This window comes from Crinia signifera, chromosome 1, assembly GCF_055691185.1.
Source record: "Crinia signifera chromosome 1, ASM5569118v1, whole genome shotgun sequence".
NCBI classification, from domain to species: Eukaryota; Metazoa; Chordata; class Amphibia; order Anura; family Myobatrachidae; genus Crinia; species Crinia signifera.
Window position 1 is genome coordinate 241,070,629 of NC_139217.1, and position 19,211 is coordinate 241,089,839.

The window sequence follows — 19,211 nt, forward strand, 5'->3', positions numbered from 1 at the left end:
GCCACTGTTTACAACTGGTCGCTTGCTAAGTAAAATTGGAAATTAACAATTGCGGTTTGAACAGGACATTTTTATTGCAAAATATGGCTTGTGAGCTGAAACCTGGTAGCCCTGAAAATGTCCCTTAATGTCCCTAATGTGCTTCAGTAAAAAAAAAATTTGGGTGTGCATTTGTATCCATCTTTGAATTCAAACATTGTAAACCAATAAGAACATGGTACTGTACTTCAACTTTCCAGTAGAGATACAATACAGCCACAGATTAGATCAGGGTTCTGACATATATTGTACAGTGCATATTATGCTATATATAAATTGATCATGCACAGTGTTCTATGAGCACAATTTAAATTGTCTACTTTTTTAAGTGAAATAAATATATGCAACTGCTTAATATACACCAACTAGTAATAATATAACAATACAGGAGATAAAAATCACATAGAGAGTTAACAGAAACTTGGGGAAAAAAAACCCTGAAAATAAAAAAGATTCAATAGAGAAAATACAAGATGATCTCATTGACAGGATGGTAAGAATGTGTCACATACAATAATATTTGATGTCTGACAGCATCGCTTGCTATAAATAGACTTCCCATCTCTCAGCTGGTGACCATGCAGATAGGAAAGTACAAGGTATATGCTGAGGAGGACATTCGGGTCCACTGAGTCAGTCAAAGTCAAAGGCCTGATAGAACACTTTAATGGTCAAAAATGAGAAATGCGCCCAGACCCCCATGTTTTGGGTTTAGTTTTGGTAGAACCACTCGCTGGTGTTTTGGTTTAAAGGTTCAGTTTAAAATCAAGGAAACAAATTATAATACATATTAATAAAAAAATAATACAAATCAATACTCATTGTTTAAAATGATTAAAAACTCAAAATAAAAACTGCTAAAATTATGTAAATTTTGCAATTCAAAACCCAAATTTGGATTTAAATTCCAAATTCTGAAATGTGGAAGATATTCTAACCAGGATTCTGTTCCGACAGATCTCACCAAGGGAAGCGGATCAGATTTTGGTTCTGTTCAGTTGCACAAAATTTGGGTTGATTCAGATTTTTGGAGAACCAAACCACACATCTTTACAAAAACATAAGACAAGTATTGTGATCATTGTGCAAGGGTTCAACCTTGTCTGCATCAATACATGATTTATTTTACCTGTATTTAAAACTGAACACTCACTTGGATGGAACATGCCAAGTAAACAGTGCCCCAAAGGGATATTTTAAGGAGTTTCAGTAGTCTGGCTATCCAGTTTGACTGCCCGATGTTTCACTTGAAAAGAGTGCATCTAATTACTGGGATTTAAAAAAACCTAAATAATAATATCAGGTGACACTTATGGATCCAATGGCCAGCAGTTATGTGGTGGTTGAATTTACAGTAAAATAATGACAGTTATAAATATATGCATCAGATACTACAGCACAGAGCCACATACAATAAGACTACAATATACTTAGGTTTGCTACCTAGCTGAAGTCGGTATGCTTCATGCTTCATGCACAAACTGCAAAAATAAAAAGCAGACATACAGTACATATCTTCATTTTCCAACAGGTGAGACTACTGTACATACTCATGAGTACATTTCAAGGTAGATGTTCACTTGCTGCCTTAGCTCAAAAGAACCATCTGAAAATGTACATTTCATATTCATCGGTTAAGTCCATGCCAGTGTCTTATGTGAGATAATGGGAGTCTATACTCTGCTAACAAGCAACTAGGATCTCTAGTTGACTAAGAAATCATGATTCAGTCTACTAATTATATGGAGACGGAGCTGTAAATCACACTAAAAATCTTCCTTATTAGTTTGTCAGGAAACTCACATCATTGTGGATAGAGTGGTCTATCTGATTGAAACTTGCTTGCATAGACATTTCAGGAGCAGGCTAAGTTGAAAAGTTTAATGTCTTAACATGTTCTAAGTAGATCCAGTTGGAGCACCTCTTGCTTGATTATGCCCCGTTTTGAAGAATGGAGAGGACAATAGGCACTCAGGACTAAAGGGGCCCATATGCCAGGCAGGTATAGGGGTAATTTCCCATTCAACATCTACCAATGCCTGGATCAGGTAAGTTGGAAATTGTCAGGATCGTGACTTTTTAATATGCTGGTTTTTTAACAGTCTGATGGATCGCCTCTTATCAATGTTTAATTCCAGCAGAAGAGGGAATCAGGCCCACATTAGTCAAATGCGCCATAAAAGACTGTTAAGAACGATTCAAAAATTTTCACAAAATTGATCCCTCTAATTTCACAGCCATTCATTAATTAGTCCGCTCTATTTTGAGTTTACAGTACACATACAGTGCTAATGGCAAAGATTAAAGCAGATCTTGAATATTTTATCAGCATAAAATGTTGTGAAAACTTAGTTTTGCAATTCATTATTCTTAGTTAAACTGCCATATAACTTTAGAAGTAGAAAATGATAATAAGAAACAGATCCAGTAAGAATCTTAAAGGCAATCCAAACTCAAATGAAAGAATGTACGACATTTGACAGTAGTGCTAGCTGCGAACAAACTTCTGTCTATGTGGTCAAGTCACACGATAGATGTATACAGGTTAAGGTGGCCATACATCTACAAATCAATTGTCAGATTGGGCTGGTTGGGATAAAAACCTGGTAATGTCTGAGACATTACATTCTTCCTCATTAATCAAATCTGTAAATGCTGTAATTTGTTAAATAGTTTAATATATTTTTGTGAATATTTGTTATGGGTCAACCTATCCTGTAAAACAAACTTTAATACTAGAGCTTATCAGACTTCCCATAACACATTGCACAAGCCACCTTTAGTAAGTAAATCGAAGAATTATATATAATAAAAAAAAAGGTGAAACAAGTGAAATTCATTCAGTTTGACTGATCCAAGTTTAGCACTGAAGCTGTGGCCATACAGCGTATCTGAAAGCAGAACAGAATTTTCACATTCAGTAATATATTTGCAGTCTCAGGAGGAAGGTTTGTCTGCAGCACACAGTGGGCTGTTCTCTGTTCTCATCTCCCCCTCCTGCCACGGCATGTCCCCAGTTTATTCAGTCCCTGCTGCTACCACTGATCTGCCAGCTGCCACTGCGAGTCTGTTCCCCCTTCTCAGACACAGCCATTACCTCCCAGTTTGATCAGTATCACAGCAACAACACCAAAAGGTTCCCCTGTTGGCAGATAGCTCCCTGTGTGTCTGCTCTGACCATATTTGTATAATGCAATGTCATGACACTGGGAGGCCTGCCTCAATTTCACATTTTGTACCAAATGGCTCCCTGCTTTGATGCTTAGAGCAGGAGGCAGGAGGTGGCTCCAGGCGACTGTTGTAACAGTACTCTGAAGTTTCTCTAGAAATGAAATGCTTGGAGAGCATATTGCAATCTTGTCAGATCTTTACCCCACAACTTAAAAATACCAGGGTTAAAAGACAGTGAGCATTTATAAGTTTTTTAACAAATGAATCAATAAATAAAAAAATACTTGAAATGTCATAAAATTATTTGATCAAATTGCACAATATCAATTACAAAATGTCTTTACTACAGTATATACTTTAGTTAATAATTTGCAATTAGTGAATGAGAAAATGCCATGCACCTTCTATATAACAAAAGGGAAACAAACTTCAGACAACAAGACTCTCTAATATTCACTTTTATTTTACATTATTATTTATCAGCAATCTATTATATAATGTTCTAAACTGTCCCAGCTATATCATGCTCAGTGACTCCCACTGCATGGGAAATGGGGCAGCTAGGACAAACTAGTCAAAGAGGAGTCTGGTCAGGGGCTGAGCCCAAGCACTCGGAGGGGATGCAGCCAAATCAGGGAGGAGTGGCCACTGAATTTAAAACTAAAAATACCAACTTCTTTGTGGCCATGAAGCAAGAGGATGGGTGGTGATGGCTGAAGGGAGGTGTGACAGGCGATGACTCAACCCCCGCACATCATGCAGAGAGGAAGAGATCTGACTTTTTTTTTGCAACTGCCTCTATCTCTAGGTCAGCACACAGCAGCGGGTGTGCTTGGCTGGGGAGAAAGGCTGCAACAGTCACTGCTCTTTCTATCCATGCCCAAGTGCCACTGCCTACAATGAGAAAGGTGGGGAACTCAACAGGCCCAGTAAAGATTAGCTGCCCCTCCTTTAGGCACCACTGAGCCTAAGGAACAGTGCTTCAAGAATGGCGGAAGTCAAGTATTAAAGCAAGGAGGAGGAGGGCCAAAAGTGGGGAGGGGAAAAAACAGCATGGGCAGGGGGTGGACTGGGGTGACCTAGCATCAACACTTGAGACATTGCCCCATGGAGTTTATAATCTATATTTACTACCACACAGTCCAAAATGCACACTATATATATATATATATATATATATATATATATATATATATATATATACAATGTACAATTTGCCCTCACATTTCTTTTTGTTAAAATGTACATTATTTCTTCATATAATTATTGCTTCTCTTATTGGAGGCAAGTCCTTTAAACAATGAGATTATTTGTTGTAACAGATTGTCATTTCAGGAATAATTTGGAAGGAAGTCACACTCCGCCACTGAGACGCTTGAAGGGCAATTCAAGGTCATGAATGCCTGTGCTGGCCAGATGCACTTTGTTACCTGTACCCAAAGTACCAGCAGTTTTGCAATCTTGTCTTGGACAAATACAGTGCTCTGTATCTTTCCATCATCTGAAATCATTCTATCTGGGACAGACGCCAGTTCTTGAGCGAGGAAAATCTTAGAAAATCCTGTACACAAATGATGGCATTAACCCTGCCACAGCCAGATGTGCCAGCAATCAGTGTTGTTTGTAGACTTCACTATTCTATCTAATGCACATGATCAAGACACAAAAAAAGCTCAGAAACCTGTGTTGTACTCTACTGCTCTATTTGTACATTATAATGAGATATAATTGTAGCACACTTTATAAGGAGGTGGCACTTGTCAGTCAATTATTAATATTTTTTTTGTCTGGAGCATTCTGGTCACTGCTAGAACCATGGGCCTTATTCTGATCGGTGCGGCCCGATCAGAAATATGCGGTCATGTCCGTGCAGGCGAATCCCCGCCTTCCATACGGATCGCCACCTCCGTCCGTATGCGGATATGTGGCGGTCCGCATGAAAGTGGACGGGGATACGCCTCCTCCATGTTGGGAGCAGCCCCTGCATTCGATGGTCGCCGAACATCGAATGCAGGGCCGCACGCTCCACCAGGTCCCGCCACCCAAGACCACACGGACACTTGTCCGTGTGAAATCATGTATGGGGGCGGGCAGCTGACATCCGGCGATGTCAGATGCCCGCCCCCTACACACGCGTCACGGCTTCATTACCATGCATACGCCCCGCGTTTGCATGGGAACGCCCATGAAACGCGGGGCGTATGCATAGGGTAATGAGGCTAAGTAGCCCCTCACGCCCCCCTACGCCCCCTGTGCGGCGTATAAAGAATACGTGCGGCGAAAACGCCTGCACATGCGCAGAGTGACCTCTGCACATGCGCAGACGATCAACATCGGCGGGACGTCCGCATGCGGTAAAATCCGCACCGATCAGAATAAGGGCCCAAGAGTGGTGCTATTTTGCTCACAACTATTGTATCTAGAAATTAAGGTCTTAAAAGCAATACAAAATATGGCAATTGTTTGTTCGTGGCATTAATTAAAATAATAATTTGCAAAAATTAGCCAAAAGAGTTGATTTGTTTTATTTTCTTGAGTTTTAAAAAAGAATAACTACTGATAAACTATGGGCCCAATTTCTTCATGAAGAGTAACACTTGTGGCATACTGTATTTCATTTTGTATTGCATTGATACAAAAAAAGGCAGTTTATATTCAGCATAATTTACCTCTCTGACAAGGTCCAGCACTGAATGTCCACTTAACGATGTCCTCTGTTCTCCTGCTGGCAACCTAACGCTTCACTGCAGATAGAAAGGCATCGCAAGGTTCATATTGCCAGCAATGGGCGTCGGTACCGCTCTCATCATCTATAGATGTCAAGAGCAGTAGAGGGGCTAAAAGCAGTAATCTGAAGGCCCCATACACGTATACGATTTGGGTCAATTTCACCCAATTCCGATAAATCGGGTGAAATAGTCCGAAATCGCATGTGTTTGACATCCAATCTGATCTGATGCATGTGGTCCCATGCGCATCAGATCAGAGTTAGCGGTCAGACCTGCCTGCACGTCCAACCTCCGACTCTGAACTGATGGGAAAAAGGGCCACACGTGATACGCCACATTCAAAAGGACTGCATGCGATGTATTACATGCGATACTGCCATATGGGAAAGTCCCGGGAGGCTGAAGGGCGATCAGATGACCATACAAAGCTGCGAGTAGTCGTAGTAGTGTATGGACATCTTTAGTTTACTGCTGTTTGATGAATCCTAAACAGGAAGACATATCCTCTTCAGCGAGTGCTAAAGGGGTTTATGCATTGTTGAATGGGTCCCTAGGAGTCCTGTCCACTGACAAGTTTGTGTGGTATAACAGCATGTGTCTTATACCATTAAAAAGGTAAGGAAAATTGTCCTGGAAGCCTAACCAAGTCCTTATACTGACCCTTCATGAGCCATAACCCATTGCAGTTTTAATAAAACCTGACCTGCCTATATACCTTTATACCATACAACACAAATGCATGGCATATGCTATTGCTACAAATCCTTTTTTTCAGGTATGTGTATGTAATTCTGCATAGAAGAAAAGAAAAAAAACAAACTAGCTTCTTGTTATTATCATTTACTTTTTAATGTAATTACTAAGAAAATACTTACATAGTGCCAGTATATTCCTTTGTACTACTTCATTGTACTACAATAGGGAATTAAACTATAATAAAACAAGACTATGGCATAACAGACAAATACTGTAGGTGGGTGTGGTATAATACCCCGACAGTCGGGATTCCGACAGACAGTACTCCGACGTCGGAATCCCGACTGCACAGCGTGGGGAGCGCAATGAAGCCCCTTGCGGGCTCGCTGCGCTCGCCACCTATTTTATTCTCCCTCTATGGGGGTCGTGGACCCCCACGAGGGAGCAGTCGGGATTCCGATGTCGGAGTACTGACTGTCGGAATCCCGACTGTCGGGGAGCCGTCCGGCACCCCTGTAGGTAAGGGGCCCTGTTTAACAAAGTTAAAATCTTTAGGGAACTAGTCATTGATATACAAGGAAAAGTATATCAAAGGCCATATTTAGTAAAGCAAAAAAGAAAGTAATTTTGTGTCTGATACAAACCATCTTGCCATGCAAGGGGAGCAAACACTGTTGTATTGTTTTGCTGCAGGGTAAATACGCTCTGTTTTGCATGTAGCCCATGCATAAAACAGCTTTATTTTTAAAGCTGTTAGGGCTTGGGACTCCAGGCTTGACTTTCCTGTGTTTGGAAGCCCGAACACAGAAACAAAGCTTCCAGAGCGGCGCCAATCTGTAATGAGGTTGGGGAAATCAGCGACAGGGGGGACAGTGCTACACCAGTGGTATTTGCATGCATGGAAATTTCTGGGGAGAGCCAGCTCCTGCAGGGCGGCTCAGTTTGAGAAATTTAGGGTCCATTAAATGAATAACATTTCCACTTTACAAAAATTTTGAGAATTGCATAAGCATAAACTTTCACCCAACGGATGGGCCTTGAGACTAGTATAGTTATATTTCAAACGATGAAAAGCTCTATTTGCAGTAAAATTATTTCGTTAGAGTTTTTTAAAAAAAAAATCAAGTTGTTACTGCTGGCAATAGTATTGCTAAAACGGGATTGGTACTAAATCCCGGGGGTCGGAATCCCAGTGTTCAAAATCCCGACACTGGAATCCCGACCGCCGAAATCCCGACAAGGGGGACGTGCCACGCAGTGGGCCCGGTGCCTCGCTGCGCTCGGCACACTAGTTTATTCACCCGCTATGGGTGTCGTGGACACCCATAGAGGGAGAAAGTGTCAGGATTTCAGCTGTCGGGATTCCAGCGTCCGGATTTTGAACGCCGGGATTCCGACCGCCGGGATTGTAACTGCGTCCCGCTAAAACTAGGATTAAAATTAGCCATAGTGCATCCACCATTCATCTGCATGGGGAAACCTACAGTATTAAATGAGTTAGCCTCAATGCTTGTTACGTTAACAGACCCTCAGTATTTTGATAGAAGAAATGACTATTAAAGAATTTTTAGTTTAGTTTATATTGTTATTAGTGGATCCGATGCCCTAACTATCCTTAAGCACATACTGTATTACTCGTTTTTCAATTTTGCATAAACTTAAAGGAGTTGACTCAATGGGCGGTATGCAATGAGGCTGATTCGCCATGTTTTTATGGCGATTTTGTGCTGTAAGGCGAATTTTTGACTAAAACGGTGAATCACCCTATTCAATGACCAGATGGCGAATACATTTCAAGTTTTTTTTTGCCATGATTCACCGAGTAGCAATCGCTATCTTTTTATGGTGAAGTGGAATGTGAACTTTTAAAATAAAGTGTTTTATTTTTTACATTTGGTGTAAAAAAATCAGGAATTTTATTCTGAGGAGGGGCCTGCTATTTTTATTCATGTGCTGTAAGCACATGAATATATATTTAATTAAAAAAAAAATATTATTATTTTTTTTTTTTACACAGAGCAGCAAGCAGGGGGCCGGGAGCCGAGCCGCTCATTAGATATTCATATATTCACTGCACCCGATCATTACATATGCACGATCGGGTGTAGTGAATACCCGGTCCCCTGTTGGCTATCCCGGGGGCAGCCTGTGCTGCCTGGCTCCCGGGGAGCCCACCTCCTTCCACAAACGTTCTGGGGCAGGCAGGGAGACTTCCATCTCCCTGCCTGCCGCCGTCCTCAGGCTCCCTGCGGCATCGCCGCAGGAGTTAAAATTCGCCAGTCAGGGGCAGTGAACCCCTGACTCGTTGAATACTGGAGCCGGCGAGGCTACGGAACGCAGCGAGCAGTGGCAAATGTGCAGCGAATCCTAAACAGGATTCGCTGCACGTCGTCAGTATTCTCATTGAATACTGCCCAATGACTCAATATGGTTTTAGACAAACAGATCTGGATTTGGATACAGCATAAACAAAAGAAACCTAAAACCTCTATTATAAGAGCTATAGCTTATAGAAGTGGAGATGTTGCCCAAAACAATGTATTTTCTTGCTCTTATGTAGAAAATTCGTATTCACATGTAAGTGTGCTATAAATATCCCGGGCTTATCATGGATGCTTTAATTAATATAGGTCTTCTATTCCACAGGGAAACACAAATGATAAATTTTGTCACAGAGTTTCACATAGTCCCCGGAAGTGCCTCAGAGATCGGTTGGTCTTTGTACTCAGGAAGCAAACAGGTGTTCAGGCCAACACTCCAATGCTTTCTGTATACGACCTGTTTTACTTCCAGTTCATCAGCAATCTTGATCACGCTCACTGACTGTGATTTAGAACATAATCTGGGACAGCTTCAGGGATGTTTGCAGCTCAGTGGCAAGTAGCATTTTATATCTAACATATCAACTATGCTTCAACTACCTATGAAACAGTAAAATGCTTAAAGGCACATTGTGAACGGAACATTTACAATTTTTAAGGAGTTTTTCATATATTTTCTTGGCCATCCAACATCCAGAGTGTCTTCTGTTAATAGAAATTTCTAGCTATGCTGAATTTAGAACTACAATCCTCCTCTGCACTTGCTGTCTGTCCCTCTCAGCAGGAAGCCATAAATTAGAAAGTCTAAGGGGCATCCTATGCTTACCAGTGTGTGCTAAGTGATCTTGCCCCTGTGATCTGACTAGATATTTAGTGCATGCATAAAATATCTGAGCCGGCAATGGCAACACGTGGGACTGTGCAGTACCATTGCTATGGGGCATACACACGGGGTGATGTGTGCTTCATTTCTAAGCAATCTAGACAGATCACTTAGAAAACAGATAAAAATCGCCTCATGTATGCCCAATATTACCACTTGCATATCGCAAGCCCGGGTCGGACCCAGGATTTTAAACCTGGGTCTGATCCGGGTCACATCTGGTCAGACTGAACCGGGGTCGCCCATTATACACAGCACGACCTGGGTTTAACCCTTCTTATAACCTGGGTTGAATTGTTGGGTTGGTTGACCGCATTATTCACTTTGGTGCTTTCGCACTGCACTGCAGCATAGAAGTGCAATGTTAAAAGGGGTATTACAAAGACTGTTAGTGTATCAGGAGCAATTGAACATTGTAGCTGGAGTGCCATTTTTATATCAATTATCAGTGCTAGGTGCCGTTAAATGTATATTTAAATATGTTGTGGTCAAGTGTGTACTGCAGCAATCAACTAAGCCCGGCAGCTGTGGTGTTACGTGCCTTAACTCCTGGTGCACTGCATCAGGGAAATGCAAATAGGTTAGGTGGCACAGCATATCACTGCATCTGAGAGTGCTAAGTCCCGCACTGCAGTCACTATGTTCTCTGTATGACGCAACGTAAGCAGTGAATGTGTATTTGTTTATATTCTACACTATGTTTAACATATTTTTAACATATTTAATGCAATGTGCAAAGTTGCAGAATTACATTTTTTAATGTTCTGTATGTTTGAGCTTTTATTATTTATTTAGTATTTTACTTTATACAGAAACACCATGTTTTTTTAAAGATACTGTACTGTAGGTAGGTAATTATCTTGACCATGTGGTAGCAAAAGATTTAGTGCTAACTGTAAAAACCTTTGTTTAGATTCAGTGCACTCCACTGGGTATTCCAGTATTGTGGAGTTTTAGAAGGTGTTAAGGTGCATAAACAGGGTGTGATAAAATGAGCAACATTTATTTACAGTTTCTTATATAGCGCAGCATATTCCGTTGCGCTTTACAATTGGAAACAACAGTGATTAAACAAACTGGGTAGATACAAACCGACGTGGAGGCAGGAGGGCCCTGCTCACAAGCTTACAATCTATAACATCACTTATTTTAGCCCTTCTGAGTGCTATCGCTCATTTTATCACACCATGTGTATGCTGAAACCGATGGCCAATGTGCACTCCCGTGGGTCGTTTACGCCCCTGGCGTTTGTCGCCTTCCGGCATTGGCAAGTGTGTAATGCACTTGCGGATGCCGGAACCCCACCGGGTCCCCATGGCTGCCGATTTCGGAGGCTACGGGGATCGTAGGTCTGGACACCCCTTTAAGGAAAGAGTTAGTTATGTGCTAAATCAGATTCCTTAAGTTAAACTGATATAGATCATAGAATATAAATATATGAAAGGAGGAATATCATTTCTTGTTCTTGTGAAATGTGCCCTCTATTTATATTCCGAGAAAAAGTTTTCTGTACTAGTCCTAGAGGTCTAGGGGCACAGGGGCAGGATTACAACCTGCTGTATTGTGTGTTCTTACTATTAAGAATATATATATACTCTGACTCAGAGAGCACTGTTCTTCTGAAGAATATCTGTGTGCTATGTGTCGAGGTGCGGAGAGGTCAATGACTGGGGAGGCACTGACTAGCATCAGAGCCCGATACACACACACAATTTGGTGATGAGTTTTGACTACAAATGATTAGCATAAAACAAAGATGATATTTGTTAGCTCTAAATATAATTTTTGCATTATTCTGATAAATTTCATAGGCAAAACTCTATGATACCTGAGGCTCTGTCTTCTCTGCTTACCCTGACTGGACTTCAGTCATGCTCTGATTTATTTAATTTATTTATTTACAGTTTCCTATATAGTGCAGCAAATTCCGTTGCTGTTTGCAATTGTATGTAGAAGAAAGTAACTGAGTGATAAATAGTGCGCACACAATACTTTAAAGCAGCTTATAACAATTCAAGGTGTTATTCTTATACCACCTAAAAGATCCAACATTTATGCAAACAAATGAATTGATACCGGCGCTGAAAAGGTACTCCTTAGAGATTGTCACCACACAGTCCAATGTCCAAATTGGGATAATCTCCAAAATTGGTGTTTTACTGGGGATGATGCAGTCAAGTGGTTGAAGAATAAAAGCATGTAAATATGACCCAGGGCACAGCAGGAGGGATAGGTTCTGTGACAACGGCAGACCAGCTCGTGAGCTCTTGACAGAGTATGACAATCTCTCAGAAGACAGGATATAGGAAGCACAGTGTCATCATGTTATCTTTCTACCTTGACCATCTGCTTGCTGGAGAGCAGTTTCATACCTCCCAACTGTCCCGATTACAGCGGCACAATCCCTGCTATTTGGAGACTGTCCCTCCCACGGATGGCAATGTCCCATGGTTGGGGGAGCACAGGGCACATCATCGAAGCTGATAAAAATGGGGGTCTATCCGAGGCCATGCTTCTGACCCTTAGCTCCACCCCCTTTCAAACCGGCCATGCCTTTGGTGCCACAGGTCTCTATTTACAATTTTCAAAAGTTGGAAGATATGCAGTCCCCATCTTCTTCAAGCACTTCGCCTTCCAGTAAATAAACTTTCCAACACATAGATGGTATTATTGCTGGTCAACCCCCCTAAAAATTTCCTTAGTCTTTATTTTAATTACAGCTTTCTAATTCTCTTTATAAAAAAATAACCAAAACCTTTGTTTATTTTGGTCAAAATTTGTTTTTGTCCATTTTACAATGTTCAATAAATGCTAAAGGTTTTGAATGATCATATAAGGAGAGGTGCGTTTTCATCAAGATGTTATGGACTTTGAACATCGTTATCAGGGGTGATACAATGGAGTATGATGGGGGCTTATATTTTGGGGAAAATACAAGAAAGTCCATACAATCACAGAAGAAATCGGAAAAATATTTATCAAAACTTTTTAATATACAGATGGGGCCGGGCTCATCTTTGCAGGGGATGGCGATGGCGTCGCCATCGCCATTCCCTGCTCCCGCGCCATCTGTGTGTCGGAAGGGGACGCGCGCGCACGAGGTGCGCGCGCGTCCCCTTCCGACGGTGCTGCCCTCGGTCGCCCGGTGCCCGCACCCCCCCACAGCCTCCTCGGGTCCCCCCAGCCCCCCTCGAGCGGGAGGCGGACAGTATTGCGTCCGCCTCGCCCGCCGGCCGCCCGGATACTGAGACGCACGTGCGTGGGGGACGCACGCGCGTCTCAGTCAGATGGCGCGCCGTGTTGCTGGCGGATCGCCAGCAGCATGCTGCTGGCGATTCGCCAGCAAGCATAAGGCCTGCGCTATCTGTATATTGTGTTACAGTAGTTGTTTGTTTTAAATAAAAGTAATTCAAATTCATAGCAAAAGTTTGTTTTCTCTTTACATACAATAAAGGTATGAAAATAGCAAACTTTTTCGGGTAAAACAATTTTTTCTTTAAAAAAATAATGTGGAAGAAATAAAAATTAGATATGCACAGCCCAGACTCAAAATTTGTGTTGACTAGTGTTATTTGTGCGCAGGGCCGCCAATAGAGGGGTGCTGTGGCCTCTGGAACGGCCCGGGCAGTTAATTTTGTCCAACACCCCCCCCCCCCGACCGCTTCCACTGCGCTCAGTGCGCTGAACAAAGCAGGCCCCACAGCACAGGCTTATTCAACCCAGGACGCTGGTGGGCAATTGAGCCAACTAGAGCTTGCGTACTGGAAGCCAATCAGAGTGGCTGCCGGTATGTGAGCTCTGATTGGATCACCAGCCGGTGCTGCATTTTAATTATTCGCCAGCATCCTGAGTTGAAGAAGCCTGCGCTCCAGGACCTCTGTGCTGCAGTTCAGCAGAAGAGGAGATGGGGGAGCAGGAGCCGGGTTCAGTAAGTCAAGTGACTGAAAATGAGTCCCGGGCCCCAAAATTCCTGATGGCGGGCCTGTTTGTGCAACACAATCTAGCAATTATCCTCTATAAACACTGGGGCATATGTGCATACTTTCTCAGAATGTCCATCGATATACCTGCAGCCCTGTCTTCTGACATTACATTGTGCTGAATGATGATTGCAGTAGAGGAGGTAAAAGAGATGCAGAGATAATAGAGAGGAGAGGTTGCTATAGCAAGTAAGTGTTTCTCGCACAACAGCTAGTAGTATTGAATAAGATATTAAATGGACTTGTATTAAGAGAAATTTAGTATCTGCATGGGTTTCTATGCCTGTGTTGATATGGGTACTATAAATGTATCATTTTAAAGGAGTAATACCGCTACAATTGTGCAATCTTTCCACTGTGCCTTCATCCTGATGTAACTGCTGGAAAAGCCAATTTCAGTGCCAAGAGCTAAAATTAAAACTTCTCTATACACCTTGAAAATATTGTCAAAGTTACATTTGAGTAAAAGAGGTACCCACCTATCCTCCTAGCTCATCTCTATGCCAAAAAAATAATAATTGGACTCCCAACACATTGCTCTTTTACAGAACTTCTACTGAGGAAGGAATGAAAATGCACAGAACTGTCCTATTAATAATGGGGATGTTAGCTAAAAACTTTCAAGGAAAATAATACCTACAGTATAGAAAATATGAAGTTTTGCATTTAAGCAGAAATACTTGAATTGTCTAATAGATGGAAGGACCTCATAAACAAAGTATCGTAGCAGGTAGAGGACCTGTATAAAGGAGGTGGGTCCACTGCTGCTTGCACCACTCATGCTGGCAGAAGTCTAGTGAAGCGATAACTGCACTTCACTTTCCATGTGCAGTGTCCACACACAGGCCCTTATTCTGATTCGTGCGGCCAGAGCCGCACACGGTGCTCCGGCCGCACAAACCAATCCCCGCCCACACTACGGATCGCCACGGCCGTCCGTACACGGACGGCTGGCGATCCGCACGAAAATGGTGGGGCGTACGCCTCCACCATGGTGGGAGCTGCCCCCTGCATTCGATGGTCGGCGACCATCGAAGGCAGGGCCGCACGCCCCACCAGGTCCCGCAAGCTGAGACCACACGGACAATCGTCCGTGTGATAGCTTGTATGGGGGCTGAGAGCTGACATCCGGCGACGTCAGCTTTCCGCCCCCATCACTGGCGTCATACCCTCATTAGCATGCGTACGCCCCGCGTTTGCATGGGAACGCCCATGAAACGCGGGGCGTATACATAGGGAAATGAGGGCATGAAGCCCCTCACTCCCCTATACGCCCCCTTTGCGGCGTAGTAACGTTATGTGCGGCGAATTCGCCTGCACATGCGCAGATTGACCTCTGCGCATGTGCAGACGGAAAACATCGGCGGTACGGCCGCACGCGGGCCGTACCGCTCGAATCAGAATAAGGGCCACAGTCTGAAAAACAAACGGAGGTCGCTGGAAGATGGAATGCATTGCCAGGAATCCTCCCCAATTTTTGCTAAAGGACCCTGTGATGCAGTGTTCAATCCCTGACAATGGGGAATACAGTGCATATGTATTAATTATTGGGTCCAATTACAATTTTCTGATTGCCGATTTTCATGATTCGCTGGAATGTATTAAAATACACCCACACAGGGACAGGGGCTCAGAATGGATCCGGGCCTGCGATGTCCAAGAAATGAAGGCGCGTAACTATATCATTTTATTGTTAATAAGTGCCGCTGCAGGCTGTGTTCAGGGCCCAGCAGTTTACTTACTGGGAGAGATGTGGAAGGAGATGCCCTCAATGTCTGCACTGGCTCCACTTGATGTAGAAAGTCCAAAAGTGGTGCTGCACGTGACTGGCGTGACACTGTCAAAGTATAGTGTCTGCGGGGGCCCCACAATTTTGTTGTCCAGGGCCCCCACATACCTTAATCTGCCCCTGATATTAGTAATCTGCTGACCATACATATGCAAGTGGTTAGGGCCAGCCAGGGATTGTATGGATTTCTCTCCCAAGGCTTTTGCCATATGTAGCTTATATTGTTTGTGGGACATACCATAAAAAATATATTTTTTGGGTGGGCATCCGACAAATAATAATTTTAAACAAGCCCCTGTACCGGAAAATTATTTTATATGGAAGTGTCTTGGGCACATAAAAAGGTGCATCTTTTAGCAACCAACAAGGCCCATAACAATCATTTTTCTAGTGCAGGATATAAGATGAAAGCAAACATTTCACTACTATGTTCATCACTTTGTCTACACAATTCCCCCCGTGTTAATGACCCACCCCAGGGATTTCCTATTATTCTGTTTATTCATTTTGTTACTAAACCTTCTTTAAAAACAAAAAAAAGTTTATTGTAATGTTTCTAAATGTATGTCACCTGTCAGTAATGTTACAACTACATTATACGCTTCTCTGTTTTATTTTTGGAATATTTGCGTTTCCAAGCCAGCAGCTGGAACTTCTGCACTTGATAGCTGTACAGGTTACCTAGGCTACAGACAACAGCAGCAGTTTATCAGTGCTAATACTAAGCAGCTATTGTTTACAACACAGTAAAAAGTGACAGGTCATTGAGATAGAAGGATGGTGACAACAATAAACCAACAGCTGCAGATCCAACAATAAAATTGTAAGAGTACTGTATTTTTTTTGCAACATATTATTCCACAAAACAGCGATAAACGTATCATTTTTAATACTATATATTTAAAGTAGCACTAAAAAATATTTTGTCATTGTTGATGATGGGTTCCAGTCAGGGTGACCACATTCAGAGGGGTAACATTTTCTAAGATAGGAGTTCTGTTGATGTTGGCCCATAGCAACCAATCAGATTTTACTTATTTATTTAGCACCTTCTAGACCACAGGTCTTCAACCTGCGGCCCTCCAGATGTTGTGGGACTACATGTCCCAGCATGCCCTGAGGTCTTTTGGCATGCTCTTATAGGAAAAAATGTGGCAATGCATGCTGGGACATGTAGTTTCACAACATCTGGAGGGCCACAGGTTGAAGACCCATGTTCTAGACGATAGGTAGATATAATCTGATTGGTTGCTATGGGCAACATCCATTGTCAGTAGAACTCCCATCTTAGTAAATTTACCTCTGAATGTCAATTCCATAATGTTGACATTGTCTGGATGCTGACAATCGAAATATCAACATGTTGAGAATGTCGACACATCTAAATTGTAAGGTTAACACATGCATAGATCAGTAGTGACATTCTGAATATAGCAACATCCTAAATGTTGACATTATGGTGTTGACATATATCACACCCTTGATTATAGTGCCCCTGTAATAAATCTGTAGGCTCTTTTTGACCCTGCAACGGGCAACTTTGTAATACAGAAATATAATTCAGAGCAGGCCAAAACAGTAAACTCCTCTGTGATGCCAGAGGTGGAGAATGATTCATTTATACCCCGTTCTCACTGTTAGGCAACTTCCCAGGTCTAGCATGTCAACCCAGTAATTTTCCTTTTAACACGGGTTCACAATTCCCGGGTCTCCAACCCTGCTTTTTACCAGTGTTTGAGATCCGGGTATGCAGACACGAGTTGACCCGTTCACACTGCAAAAAACCCGTGTTAAACGGCAAATTACTGGGTACAACTGCTTCACCCAGGAATTTGCCTTAGCATTGAGAACGGGGTTCCGCGCCGCAGTCCCCGGCATTAAAATCCCGGGTAAAAGCCGGTGTTGTTCACTCGCAGTGTGAAAAAGGCATCAATTGCTAGCATCATGTCCTCATCACAAAGTAATACACTAACTGTACAAATGTATATATTTTCAAATTCCCCAATTTGCGTATCAAATGAATTTGCATGGTTAATAACAAAATATATTACAGTCCAGTTTAATCTATTGTATGTGCAAAGTTTATCAGTCAATTTCATAATATGTACTGTATGCAGCATATGTACAGTTTTCAAGCTTGTGAGACTTATTATTAAACATGTAAGTACGTTTGCATCGTAACAATCAAAGTAAACATTGTTTTATATGTACAGTATACATACATGCATGTACACACAAACAGTTCATTCAAATTCTTATATATTAACCATATAAAGCAAACATCACTTAAATTAAGTTTTGGTGGTTTGGCTATCAAACGAAGAAAAGCCTTTTGTCTTGCAAACTCGTTAGGGCAACCGGTTAGTATTAGCATAACACATACTGCAGATCCCTTTATTCATGTCCACTTTATCTCTCTCCATCGGTGGGATGTAATAAAGTCCGAGTTCACCAGATGCCGGCAGGAACTCTTTTTTGTAAAGTGGCAAACATTTACAAGACAAAATCATGCTTTGTAAGTGACTGCCGCTTTAATTCGGCTGGCATCCCGCACCTCTGATGAACTTGCATTGTATTACATTCCCTCACAGTCCTGAGTATATAGATCCCAAAGGCCCCTAAGAAATCAGTTCCAACTGAGGTAGAAGGTAGGTCCCATTCAAATTGAATAATAGTGTCTGGGGCCACACACACTAGTTATTGTGTGCACAGTGTTCAAGGGGTGGATTTAAAGGAGGGAAATGGGGTGATGGTGTCGTGACATAAGGGTGTTTGTCTCAAAACCTAAACATAAAAACTCAGAAGATATATAATGATGCAAAATTCTGAGTTACTGTACAAATATTCCATTCCATTGTAAGTCTATGTAAGGCAGGAACCTGCGATTATAATAGTGGAGGGAAATGCGGCTAAATTTGTTGATAGAGTAATAAAACCACACCTGGCACCTTAAGAGCTATTCAATGATACTCTTACTTTATACCATACTTTAAACCACAGTACATATTGAGCAGAGTAAGGGTTAACAAAATCCATAGAAGGTGCCTGCTGAATTTTTCACAAACATCCATGGGGAATGTATTTCCTGAACCACCAAGGCTCCAATTAAAGAGAAAGCCCACAGCCTGCCCACTAGAATTTATGTTAGGCCTGAATCATACACAAATGTGCCACAGCCAAGCACAATGGACACACGCAAACAGCCTTTCCTTGCCAGAGATTGCTGCTCTTTCTTACTTTTTTTTTCTCTTAAAGCCATTCCAGCTGTTTTCCTATGTTCAACCAGAGTCTAATAAAAGATCTATAAAATGTGGTTAAGGTGGGGGGGATAAATCCTAGGAGAACATATACTGCACTACTTAGACCCTAGTGCAGCATAGCACTGTGTATATTTTTGTTTTACCATTAAATAATTGTAGCTGCAGAATGACCACCCTTCATATAATCTGCATGAAAAGATCAGGAGCACATCTGATGTATTAGTATTACAGAAATTTATCTTAAAATGAAAAACACAAATCTGCATCAGTCATAGAAGACAACACAGGAAAACCTTCTGCATTCAACATAACAATTTAACTTCGAAAATAAACAGTGCAGTGT

The 19,211-nt window shown here is 42.0% G+C and overlaps 1 protein-coding gene across 1 annotated transcript in view; it reads right to left on the minus strand.

The window, feature by feature from the left end:
* Positions 1-19,211, minus strand: part of SSBP4 (single stranded DNA binding protein 4) — a 360,544-nt gene that overhangs the window by 201,380 nt on the left and 139,953 nt on the right. The gene's annotated exons all lie outside the window — the stretch shown is intronic.